This window comes from Geospiza fortis, unplaced genomic scaffold (assembly GCF_000277835.1).
Source record: "Geospiza fortis unplaced genomic scaffold, GeoFor_1.0 scaffold396, whole genome shotgun sequence".
Taxonomy (NCBI): Eukaryota; Metazoa; Chordata; class Aves; order Passeriformes; family Thraupidae; genus Geospiza; species Geospiza fortis.
In genome coordinates, this window is record NW_005054345.1 from 2193521 (window position 1) to 2207512 (window position 13992).

The window sequence follows — 13992 nt, forward strand, 5'->3', positions numbered from 1 at the left end:
GGCCGTGCTGCGGTGGCCGAGCCGCGGTGGTCGAGTCGGCTCCGCGCGTCCCGGAGCCACCGACAGAAAAAGCAGTACGAGTTTTGTTTTCTACCCCCGTTCTGCCACAGGGAACGAACGGCCCTTGCTCTGCTGCTCACGCTGTCCTCATTACCCATTCCCGGGATCAAATCCTTAGGTCGCTGTGTACATGATCTGATAACTGCAGGCAGGAGCTTTACAGCCCAAAGCGTTTCACGCTGCTCTGAGATGTCACAGGTACTGTAACTCAACTCAGCTTCCCGGGATCACCTTTCCAGCATCCATTATCTTATCTATTATCTTTGCTCTTTAGTCTTAAATGAAGTTAATTCCAGTCAGACTGCAGAATTTACTACAAAAGCATCTTATTTCTTGTGAGCACATTCTTTGGGCCACCAGAGTGCTTTATGCCAGATATGCAGCTCTGCACAAAGTAATGGGCTTCATGAATTATAAACCTTTATGAAGGAGTAAAGCAGTCTCTCAACTGCCCCTTGAAACAGTGAATGAAAACGCAGCAGAAGAAACATCTGCCCACTGGGCTCATGTCCATGCTGTGCTAGAACATCTCATCACCAAGATCAGCTTGGCACTGCATACAAGAAACAGCTGTAAAATGCTGAAGGAGAAATCCTTGTTTAGAGTGCAATTAGAATGTGCTTTTCTTGCTTAAACAGATTGTGATGTAAAAATAAATATACACAGGAAAGCTCAGATTTACTGCTCTGTTAACTAGACAGGTCTCCTATGGCTTGGATCATTCAGTGACAGCCCTGCCCTCCCCCTACACTCCTCTCTGTTCTCAGCATCGGTCTATAGATGGGGATCACCATATTTCAAAACATCATCTTCTGTCTTTTTGTCCTTTGGCATGATGCAGCTCCCGCCCCGCAGACCCATTTCTTTGCCTCCCAACCTGAACATCACTTGTGTCTCCTCCCCTCAGGAAGGCCACTGAATTCCCCTGGTGCAGATTTAAGTTATCCAGGAGACAAAGTCTTATGCTTGGAACACGAATAACCCACAACAAAGGCCCCATGGCAGTTGTGTACCTCTACAGAGAATTACTGGCTCCTCTTCCATTTATTCAGCAAAAGACCACCTGTGATTACCCCCAGTGTGCCTGCACATCCGACAGCACAAGAACATTAACTCACAGTAACTCTGATATGCTCAGAGTGGGACAAGCTGACTCTATATGCCCTGTAATACTTCCCTGAACATGTCTGCACACCTAAACAGCCAACAGCACTTCAGGAAACCTCAGAGATGTCCCCCCTTTTACCTGGGGAGAATGTCCTAGAAAAGAAAAGGGAACAAGTGGGGCTAAAAAGTGGAGCTGAGCATCTCCTCAGCTGGAGATGCTTTAATTACTTTTGGCCAAGCTCAAAAGTGTTCAAATTCAAAGGGATACAAATAATGACAATATTTTTAGAGCTCAGCTTTTTGCTGATATTCACGAATTTGCACTGCCACCTGCCCTCCACAGCTCCAAAGAAATAAAGCTCCTCTTCCAGATGCTTTTGTGTGATTTTAGAAGTCTCAGTATCTTCTTTCTTTCAGCACTTGACACAATATTCAGTAATTCACAGCCTAGCTGCAGCGACCTTATTTCTCAGTTATTTAAAATATTTCCTTTCTCTTCCCATGAAGTTTCAACCTGAAACAATCTGGTTCCTCACTCAGACTAAAAATGAAATACAAGGATCAGGATGGATAAGGTATGAATGGAACAAATACACAGAAGCATGCCTGACTGAATGAAGTACTTACTCAGACAGGTACACGGCCACAAGCTGCACCCACGATTTTCCAACATGTGTGGCTGGTGAACAGGCTCTACTTCCAATCAGGAAAAATGTGTGATTTGCCCCCCCAACCATTCCTTTATCAAGTACCTAAAATGACTCCTTTTGGTTATGGACTACGGACTGTTTCAGTCCATGGAACCTCAGAGGATGGCACATGCCCATGCTACAAACTCAATGGAAGGGCATTCAAGGGCTGCAAACAAATGGAAATAGCAAAAAAACCCTCTGTTCAATGTATCCATGGCTACCCTTTCTCAGGACTGCAGTTAAACTCCAGCCAAAAGGGACACTGTACAAACAAGGGGACAGCAGACATAAGCAAAGGCAGAGAATGCACCTCAGAGTAAGAGATCCCACAGAGATCTGGAACTTTATCTCAAACCCAGAGATAACAGGAGGTGACCAAGCTACATGATGAATGGTATAAAGGTAACCAGGGAATAATTCTCACCTCCTTGTGATCATCTTCACTAGAAAATGATCAACAAGACTTCAGCAGAAAGGAGCTACCCCATAACCACAGCATCTCCCCATCACTGCAGGCTGAGATGGAACTCTCCAACCACTTTGACAAGGCCTTTATTTCTGCTATCCTAAGTTATCACTCCTAAAGGAAAAGGTTTTTGGTTTTTTTTTTTTTTTTTTTAAGTTTTCATTTTCTGAGTTGTTTAGAAGCTAAGAGGGATAGAGCACACAAGGCTCCTGTCACCCAGGGAACAGACAATATCCTCCCAGGGGCTGGTCAATAATCACAGCTGTATTAACTGGCACCAGCTAACAGTTACCTTAAGCAATAAAACAGTCTCAAAGCTGGAAGAGTCCATTAGAGGGCAATTACTCAGAATAACAGGGAAGGTAATAATTTTCCATATCATACCTTCAAACTTTCAGACACATGGCACTGAAATCCAGTACAGCTCAACTGTAAATCAACTGTGCATCACAGGACTATTAAATGCTTTCAAACTGTTCAAAAAGTGTTTTCCCACCGCTTGGTACAAATTGAATCAAGATGTATTCACAGCTGTATGGATATCAGAAGGAATAATAATTTATTTTTTCTCCATTTCAAAATCAATTTCTATTGGCGTATCAAATTTAATAGATTTTTTTGGTTCAGTTTCACAGAATATGGCTGAAATGCAGGAAAGAAAAATGGTTGTTGACACCTCAAGCAGGCATCTTTAGTCATGAATGGAAGCTTATTGTGCAATAAAAAGAAAAGATCCAAAAAGATCTTTAAAATAACTTGTAAAGCTTTTTGGAAAGCTTTCAGTGATGAATTTGCTGCTTGTTTACTAAGAAAATCCAGCTTAGATTTAAGATGAAAGTGGTAGAGAAACCAGATGTTAGGACAAATATCTGAACCTAACACAGTGCAAAAACAATTTAGTACTCATGTTTTTAATGATTCCCCCCCACACTTCTCATTCCATTTTGTCCATTTTTACTTCCCTGGAGCATGATGGCCTCTTAAAATTATCTCATCTTACCCAAAGGTCACGCTATAAAATTCAAGTTTGAGTTTTATACCAGCATTATACTTGATTTCAATCCTGTGACAGCTTTCCTTCAGGACAAGAAGTGACAAATTTCCTTCCCTAGCATGCCATTAAACATTGTGCAATCCAAGCAGTAAAATACTACTAAGCAGCACATGGATTATGGACCATTCCACTCATGTTCCTGTAAGGTGCAAAGGAGAGGAGGCACCAAATGCAAACATCATGTGGCAGTTTCTGTGTAATCATGATGTGTCAGCTTTTAGTGGGGATTTTCACTAAAACACAACTAAGCTATGAAAAACCATCAGAGAATATTGGAATATTGTGAATGCATATGTTCAAAAACCTGACTAGAAAAAACTGTGGTAGCCAGACAGGTGAAGAAGGTCTGTAATACATGAGCACTAATTCAAGACGTCCCCAGGCTGCACACTATCAGTGGCAGGAAGTTTGACTACATGTTTGACTCCTTCTGCTCTTCCTTCAGCATTTGCTGCCACTTCCATTAATATAGAGAATATTGAACTTTAATTCAGTATGGGTGTTTATACATCAGGGAGCATCAATCAAATTTATCTGTCTCATGGAAAAGAGATTAGAAGGATCCCTAAGATGTTATCTTTGCAACTCTGTAAATTGTGTCCAACTCTTCCAGCAGAAATCTTCCCAGGCAGGTGATGATTTCACAAACTCTCTGCCCTTCAATACATCAAGGTCTCACACCGATCTACAAGGGCTGATCTAGCTGTGTGACAGTCCCAACCATGTCACCTCATGCTGCTAAGAGCCAGGCTTTCTACTGCTTTTCCTTCCCAAGCAAATTCAAGTCTATCATCTCTTACTTAGCTCAGCCTTGCCCGCTAACCAGTAAAGCTGCAGTCAAACCTTGTGCCTTGGGCACACAGAAACCAGGAAAAATGTTACTCACCAATTTATTTTAAGATTATTACTGTTATTATTACTACTAAAAGTAACTGCGAGTGGCAGTCATGTTTACTGCCAGAGACATCCCTAAATTCACCTTTCAGATCAGGGGGAACTACTGTAGCACAGTGGCACTAAATGGCTGTGCTGGCTCCACATCACACCCCACCTTGTTTTGCTCTGTAACATACACAGAACAGGCACAGTCGTTTCACAGACCATTTCATGAAAACCAAGGACACACCAAGCCCTAAACCACATTTCCATGATCCCAAGCCTTCATCTTGAAGTCAAGTATTACTAATCACTTGGTGTTGTGGAAGACTAACAGAAGGATTTGAGCAGCATCAACCTCCAATCAATGGGGGATCTAATATAAATTCTCCCGAAGCCTAAAAGCATCTGAATAATTTTAGGTAAGGCTTATCTTTGCCTTTACTACAGCAAGAAAAACAAAGTTCTGAACCCAGATCTCAGAGTTTTTCTTAAAAATGTACTTCTGAGACATACATCTCAGAGAGGAAAAGAACAGGCCTTCTATACAAACATCCTTACAGTCTCCTTTCACACAAAGGCCTAAACCACTGTGTTATCTAGATACACCACAAATATAGATTTGAAGCCTCTCTATCATGGAATCATGGAATACAAAAATAAACAGCTGAGTTGAAATTTTCTGCTGGAAAATAATCCTATTAAGTACAGGTGGGAAAAAAATATTACTTTTTGCAATCAATAGGGTCTATTTTCAAGTTCAACAATTGATTGTGTCCATACAATCAATCACTGCAGGACCATGGGTGTTATGGAAGTCATGACAGAGTTATGCCAGCAGGGAACAAGTCCTCTGCTCAAAGGATGTGCTCTTTTCCTTTGGTTCTCAGCCAATCCATTTTTCCACAGTCATCAAGGTAACAGTTTTAGCCAATACACAGCAAGCTTAAAAATATTCTACTTTTTGCATTAGGTACATAAAACAAATCAAACTCTCATTAATCTTTTAACACTTTGGAATTTTATAGTTTTATTTTTTTAACTACACCTTTGAAAAGTTACCTCAATTTTTTTAGAACTTTTTTCTCTGATTCTGCATTTTTAAAAGGTACTTAAAATGCAGATCAGATTGTGTCTTTTGATACTAAGTTTTCTAGTTGTCACATTGCTTTGATTATTTCTAACATCTGGGATCAGCATGTGCCATTTCAAGGCATGAAAAAGTTTGTACAACAGAACAGTCAGTTCTGAGCAAGAATTCTGCAGCTTGCACTATTGATACTATGCACCTCAAAAGAGTCAAAGTGCACCGAAAGCACTCCAAAACCACATTTCTTCCTGGCTTTTCTCTAATTCCAAGCTCTGAAGACATAAGCAGTCAGCCAATAAAGCCTTCTAGCATCAGCTCCTAAATTCTACAAAAGGCATGTTGGGTGCATCAGCATTTTTCTTACAGCTGGACTCAGGACCTGCCTGAGTGAGCAGCAGAGGTCCTCATGTGTTTTTTTGATGCATGTGATTTGCCATGAATGCAGACATTTGTTTCTATGTGAAATTGTGAAGGAGGGCAATGGGAAGAGACAGCTTTAGTAGAAAAGCTGATAAACTATTTTCTCTATGAATTAAAGTCACCAAGATCAGTCTCTTGGGTGTGCACTTTGCTGTTTTCTTTAATTCCAATGAGTAACTTTTCAATGTTGTCTGCTGTTTCTTCTCCCATGGAGCCAAGGGCTCCTGAAAAACCCTGTGAGTGGATGGGCCTTTTCTGCATCCATGTCTAGATGCCTCTCTTTTTCCCAACTGGAAGAACAATCCAACACAGCCTTTCCACTTAAGCCTGGCTGAAGTTTACTGTCCATGTCTCCCATTTCTTCTACACTATTTTCCTTCTCTCAAAAATGGCTTTCTGTGTTCTCTGTGTTCCCAAGGATACCCACTGGGTGCTGTAGGTCTGGCCAGCTTCCTCTGCTCCTCCCATTTTTTTCCTTCTGTCACCAAGCTCCAATAATTACGTCTGCATGAGGAGTGACCAGCCAGGCAATGGTGAGACCATCATTTTTTTAGTGACCTTTTGCAGCCTGAAACCCCACAGCCAAGAAATTAAAGGGTTTCATGCTTCCCTTATGGATGTTTTCGTTTTCTGTTGGAAGGTATTGCTCTTCTTCTACAAATGCTGCAGTAATTCTATAAAACTTTCATTTTTCCAGACAGGATTACCTAATGGATAAACAAACCACTATTGTGCTGTATCACTGTGCTAGCAGTGATTGAAGAAGCACAAAAATCACACAGTGTAACTTCCAGATGCCAAAATGAAAATCACTTAAGCTTTCTGACTGCTGGGCAAAAAAAGAAAGAGAAAAAACCCACCAAACTTTCAGCAAGATTCAGCTTCTGGTGATTGAAGTTCTATCCAATGTTGTCTGTAGCAGAATCCAACTACAGCTCAGCAAGAAAAGTATTATTTCTCTACTTGACTGGGTGCTCATATCCCTAATTTGAGGATTTTTAACAGTTGTCTGGTTTGCAAGGTGGTCACAGCACACAGGGCTTCTACTGTTGTAGCTTGCACCAAAGAACTGCACTTTTGACTAACTACACAGATGAACACATAACCCTGTTATGCCATCCATGTTTTCCAGCTGGGAGAAAAAACAATCTTAAAATCTATCTGAGATCATTGCAAAGCAGCTGATACCGTTCAGAAGACCACAAACATGTGGGTGAAATGCTAAATTTTCAATGCTCTTTAAAGAAAAAAGAAAACAGGAAGATCCTTATGAAAACACTAAGTGGAAGATATTATCTTGCCTGACAAAGGCTTACACTGCAAGACCACTAAACTAAAGAAACTGAAAATATACCCTTTAGCAAAGAATAAAGTTGAAATCAATCTTAACTATCTTGTTTGCAAACGGAATCTGATCCTCATATTTCAAAGTAGCTGAAAATGACTCAAGACAAATTCACAAATCCAGTTACTCAACATGAGATAATGGAAATTATGGCTCTATAACTCATAAGGGATGCTTCTCAGAAAATTTCTGGAAAGTGCTGTACAATTATGGATGATGAAACAATGGATTTCTCTAAAAGACAGCTAGTGGTTTTATGTCTGCAGTATGTGGATGACAACAGGAACATTCATACAGAGTTCGCCAAATCCTGCGATACTTGTGATGAAATCTCATCAGTAATTAGAATGTTGTGTGTGGATCTAAGGGACATCCAGTGGTATGGATAATGCTGCAAGGGTGCTGTTAAAATGGCAGTCTTTGCAAGAGCCTGACTACAGAAGGAAGAACTGTAAGTCATTAATACTCATTGCACAGGAATTTTCCCTTATCTAAACAGACGTTTCTGAAAACATTTATCTTTTTTGGTAATTCCCAAAAGGGGTGAAGCATATTAACAAGGATTTGTTGCAGACATCACCTTGCCTCTGTGCCTTCTATCAAGCAAGAGGAATCACATTCTGAGAACTTGGCACACATGAAACTTGGGAAGATGTAAAAAGTACAGTGAAAGATCCTGCATTAATAGCACAGCAGCTCAAATGGGAAAGCCTAATACCCCCTTTGGCACTGAATTAACAGAGTCCTGGCTATGGTAAACAAGCAACCTTTACACAGCCCTGCACGGCCTGGATGTATTATTAGCGAAGGCCACTTTCTTACACAAAGACATGAAATGCCTTCAGCCATCCAATTGGGATAAAAGTTACAACTTGTTTGTATCCAATGGCTTTTCACCAAAGATTGCTCGAATGCCCCAACGCAGTTACAGAAAATTAGAAGGGAGTTGTCTAAGTGTATCTGTGCTGAAGTAATGTTTTTATAGCACCCAGTATTCAATCAATTTCAATGCAGAGGCTTAGAAAATGATTCAAAATCTTTAAACTCACATAACAACTCCAAACAAAACAGAAATGCAAAAACAAAAAAGTCTTCAAGAGGCTGATTCTGATTTCAGCTGTAATTGCCTGATTACTCAGAGCCTTCTGCTGCAAGCCAACTGTAAGCTCACAGGAAGGTCCTTGTAGTCCTTTCAGCAGTACCTAAGCTGGCTCTGCCAAGGCTGGAGTCCAGAACAGCACAACTGCTAATTTTGGTGTTACCAGCTGTCAGTGCTGTAAGCAAGCTCAGTTCTAACACTGTCATGTTAAAAACTGAGCTTCAGTCCAGGCTGAGTCACTTACTGCTCCAAGGTTTTGTGGTTTTGAAAATGAGAATAAAACTGATGACCTAGAGCTTACAGGTATTTTGGAAGAACTCGTATCAAGAAAATGGGGCAAATAGGGGTGACTAGAATTTTGGGGTTATAATTATAATAATCCCTTTTTCAAAGGGTCTAAAGACCTCAGAACCTCAATTTATTTGTGCCTCTGGTGGTTCTAGAGCTAAAGCCTTTGAAGTTAACACCATGAAAGGGACATTGCTTCAATTCTTATAAAACCTGCAGTTACTAACAGCCTAAATTTTGCACTGAGATACTCAACTTGGTCTACAGGCCATGTATTACTGTTTTTAGAGCCACAATGACTACTCAGAGCTAAGATCAGAACATCTTTCAAGGCGTTTTTTGTTTAGAAATACTGATCTGGAGTCCCTCATTCCCTGGTCAGCCTGACACCAGAGGAAACCCTGAGAAAGGGCCAGTCTTCTAGAAATAAGAGTGTCCATTACATACCCAGTATTTCTGTCCCTGTAGGACATCTTCCTAGACTGATGCCTTGACTCTCTTTGCCAAAATGGAAATGCTTAAGATACACAATGCTTGATCCCTCTGTGTCCCCAAGGAACTACTTCAACATGAACAACTCAAGGAACTAATTTGAGTTCCCTCCTCCCTCTCAGTACAGAAAACAACAAATACAAAAAATCCTCATCAAGTAGTTTGTCAGAAACCTTTGGCTTTATCATCAGAACATATATTTGTATGATTTGCAAGTATTCCTTCCTTGTAAGAAGTCTGACTTCATAGTTCAGCACAGTTTGATCCAAAGATAGTTGGCATCTTTACAGTGAGTAGATAAGTAATGTTTTCATGCAATGTGACAGTAGTTACTGTGCGTATAGCAGAGTAAAGTAATTGACTCTCCTGATTTATTACAAATGCTATCAACACAAAATTCACAGTAAGACTTTCATTATACTATGTTTTCTGTATAAACATCTCCATGGGTTTTGTCGATCCATTTTACATCCAAAAAAACGTAACAGCAGGGATGCATAAAATATAAATATGTCTGAGTCTGTATTTTGACTATTTCTAAGAAATATGCTTAAAGCAATTAAAATGATAAATAGAATAGGAAAGGAAGCTACTTCATTGTTTAAATCCAACATTTCATGCTCAAATGATTTCACAGGATCTTTCTCTTCTTCAAATTGTCCTTCCATTTACCTGGATTTCGCCCTGCCCCCAACCCTGGAGGAAATGATCTACAGACAGTTTGGGGGGAGATCAGATTTATGTGTCTTAAACACTATAAAGACTTATTATATATTGCAGACAAAAGTTAGACAGTTCCTGCCAAAAACCCAGTCTATACATCCCTAGCTGCAGACTGAGTTGGTGCCATAACCTGCAGTTTGGAATGTGTTTAAATCAGGCATTACCCAAGGTACAGATCAGGTGCTTCCAACCACCCAAAGAAGTGTGTACTGAGTGTAACCGTGTGGATACTGCTGGCTTTACACAGCTACAGTGCAATGGAGAAATTCACATCATCTGGTTCATGACACCTGACCCATCTGTAAAATCAACCCCCCAGGGCTTTCTGGAGGTGGACTACTCCTCTCCTGAAAGGCATCTTCAATTCAAAAAGCTTCAATTGCAGTCTCTCTCTTACAAGGTCAGATTTAAAGCTGGGCTTTCCAAGGACAAAACTGAGGGCCAGACACAAAACACGTCTCTGTATTCACGCACCTGTCCGTGCGTCAGGTGAGCATGAAGACTGAATACCTGGGAGGGAGCAGTCTACTTGGGTATTTACATGAGCAAACTGGCTACAGTCCTCTGTCATGTTTGGCTGTCAAGGTGGGAAAATTCAGTCCTCAATGAGACAATGCTTTGCTTTTGCCTTAATTGTGAAAACCTTTACACAGCATTCGGGTTAGATTTTCAAATATCACTTCCCTCGATGGCAAGACATGAGACATTCATTAACTGCAGTGTCAAACAAGCAGATGAAAGTTCTATCACTAAATATTTTTTCCAATTCTACGGTTCTTTCAACAGCTATAAGCAAACAGTAGCACTCTTGTCCATCAGGAAGAGTCTGTGGACCAGACAGATCCTATTGGCTGGAAATCAAGATAACTCCCATAGAGATTTTAAAAAAAAGTAAATTGACTCTATTCTAAAACCTTAAAGACATTTGTTGGCAAAGAAAGTACACATACTGTGCTTGCATCTGAAAAAAAAAGATCTTGCAAATGTTTACTTTGCAAAACAGCCATTTCTTCTATCCCCACTTTTACATCTGTATGTCAGCAATTAATTGAAGTATTTATTTGCAAGTTATTATTTTTAAATACAGGTAGGAAGTTGCATGCATGACTGTGGATGCTGGTACAATAGCCTTCTAGAAAAGCAGGGCTTCTATAATCCCCACAGACTCTACCTTTAGAGTCCTAGAATACCTTGGAGTCACACTCCTTTTTAATTTGGCTTATATATTTACTTGCTTACATATCTGAATGAAATACAAAGATGAGAGCTGGGAATTCCTGTAATTATCAAGAACTATTAAAAAAAATACCGCTTTCCATACCTTTCCTTCTTTGTGCTGTTTCATGCCTTCTGTAGGCCAAAACTCCACTTAACTCTACCATGAGTGGTAGGAGGGAGAACAAACACTCAGAGGGCCTAACCAGGACATTTCTTTGTACTTCGGAGACAAGGATTGAGCTGATAATCTATAGTAAAAGTCCATCAGTAGGGCAGAAAGGTTCTCTTTATGGTAGGTCAGTAAAGCTCACTCCAGCATAGTATCATTTGTTTACACAGCATGTCTGGTTTAAGATTGTCACATTATTCTTAAAATAATTTCTTATGATCTTCATGAATGGTCACTGTTTGCTACTCAGATCTCCAGAAACAGGAGTTACAAGAAGAGATCTTATTACCCATTATTGCAAACAAAATAAAGCAAAACTCTCTTCTGTAGTGGAAGGAACCATACTCATGCAGTCAAATCTCCTTAGCCCCAAAGGTGTCTGCTGGTGTGATCTTCAATAGCTGTGATCCAGGGCATGGCACTTGGGCCAGACCCCAGCAGCCAAATCTCTCTGTAAAAACCAGCTTGCAGAATGCACACAGCCAGCGACGCGTGCCCAACCTACTCGCACGAAACAGCTCTCCTGTCACTGCCTTGTTTAGGCCTAGGTCCAATGACAAAACATTCTGCTAATGAAAACAAAACATGACACTCAATCCTGCCTTCCCACAGGCTCAGAGTGAAACACTGCTTTGCAAAGTAATTATTGCCACCATTTTAGTCATGACAAAATGAGAGTTTGATTCCAAAAACTAATCCCTTGGTTTGAATGAAATTAATCACTCTTGTGTCACTCATGTTCAGAGAAGAGGTTTGTCTTTATTAGGCTGCAATGTTAAATCAGACACTCATTGGAAAAGCTTCCTTATCTATTCCAAAAGCCAAAATTAGCATAGACACAGAACTGGTGCTCTCATACTGGATAATGTTACAGGGCTTATCCTCAGAAACAACCATTACAGAATTACAAACATTTTCTACTTTTAAATGAACATAAGGTGGCAGGAAGGACATTCATCCTCTTTCTGTCAGGCCAACACAGCTGTTCCCTGCTGTCCTCAAACCAAAACCTTTCAGCAAGCAGAGCAGGCAGGACCTCTGGGAGCTCCTTGCCAGACCCCAGGCTTTGCTGAGGAACCCAAGCCCCAGGCTGGAGTAAGTCAGATGGAGTAACTTCTGCAAATGCACCTCAGTACTGACCCTCCCAGAGCTTTTATTATTCAAGCTCCCAAATTCCACTGAACACAACTGCTAATATTAAGTGAGACTTCAAGGGAAACACTATCTCCAGAGTTCTCCAGAGACTGCACTGACTCTGCACTGTCTGGCGAAGTATCATGGTAGCTATGACTTCCTGCCTTTTACAGGTGATGGAAGACAAGGGGCTTAGGAAATCCAGGGCAGGCTGCCGGACTGCATTCAGAGTCCTGCTCTCCCTCATGCACAGGGCTCTCTCTAGCTGCCACTCCCTGTGTTATGCCTCAGAACGTACAGAAGAAAGGACAACTTTGTTCTTAAGCAAGTCTGTCTTCATCCCAACTTGTGCAGAAGTGGAACAGTACTGCTAGGGACCGGGATGGGAGCAGCTGCTCTCTATATTCACATAATCAAGATATCCAAATGAAAACATGCGGTTGTAACGGTTGCCATTTCTGCCTGCTAACTTTTCCCCTGTTACTGCATTCATAACTCAGCCTGCCTGACATGCGTGTGTACATGACAGTTTTGTATTTGCCAGAACACTTACAAATCTTTCTATAGTCAAAGTATCTCCGGGCCCCTACTGAGATGCAGTGTCCTTTGTTTAGATAGCACACACAAGCTTAAAGACAGTTCCTCCCAAAGGCATTTCAAAAAGAAGTGGGTGAGGGAAGGAAAGAGGAGAACTGAGGCACTGGGAGTTCAAGTAACGTGTTCGCAGTTGAACAGCAAGCCTGGAGAGAGTTGGGAATTAAAGCCAGACCTCCCAGGGCCCAGCCCAGTGCATTAACCACTAGACCCTCTTTCGTGAAAGCCTACTCCCACTTTCAATTGCATAGGAAATTGGAGCACTGAACTAATACTTGGCACCAAGCATCAATACTGATGGATCACTTAATTTCCCAATACCTCAAATCATCACTACGCACATCGTGATCTCTTGCTCCACAGTATATACAATATATAGTCTATTTTCACAAAGCCACAAGTAATTGTTGCTTCATCTGTTAAAGAGTATTTTGGCTGAATAGAGGTTTTTTGTTTTGTTTTTGTTTTGAAATCCTGCCAAGAAACCCTCTTTGGTGGATAGTAACACATTTAGGGACTTGTTACATTACAAGTTAAAAGGAAAACTTGATTAAAAATTATATCAAACAGAATAGAGTTGGCTGAAGAATCAGAGCATCAAAGAATGGGAATCTTTCCCAGTAAGGCCAAAGTTACTGCCCAGGGTCCATGGCAAACAATGGAAGTATTCATCAGAAGTAGTGCACCTTCCCCGGTGAATGTTTGTGAGAGCGTAGAAAAGCAGAGCTGGCCCTGGGATCAACAGGCCAACTCTGTCTTAGAAAAAATTACAGTCCAGAGTCACTCACAGTGGCCACAATGCATTTCAAATTTCAGCTGTCCTTCACAAAATCAGGCAGATCATGTTTCCTGAACAACTCAGAGTCAGCTCACAGGCTTCCAGGGCAGCTCTTGCAGAAGGCAGCACCTGAGGGTTTCACATCTATCCATGTATACACACACAGACATCCCTAATGCAGATTTCTGAGGCTTTCAGGAGATCTGCACACATACCAAGTGCTGCCAACATGAGCCAAAGCCCACAAACCCCAGCTCTAGGAAGGAGTACACACTGTGCCATTGCTGGAGCAGTAGACAGCAGCTTATCACAACTGCCCTGGGGATCCACAGGTCCCCAAAATCTCTTGAGAGGGTCTTCCATGTTGTTGCTGTCTTTGTAAAAACA

At 41.1% G+C, this 13992-nt stretch overlaps 1 protein-coding gene across 1 annotated transcript in view; it reads right to left on the reverse strand.

Moving 5' to 3' along the window:
• The window catches only part of GLIS1 (GLIS family zinc finger 1), a 177796-nt gene that overhangs the window by 137575 nt on the left and 26229 nt on the right, over positions 1–13992 (reverse strand). The window lies entirely within an intron of this gene.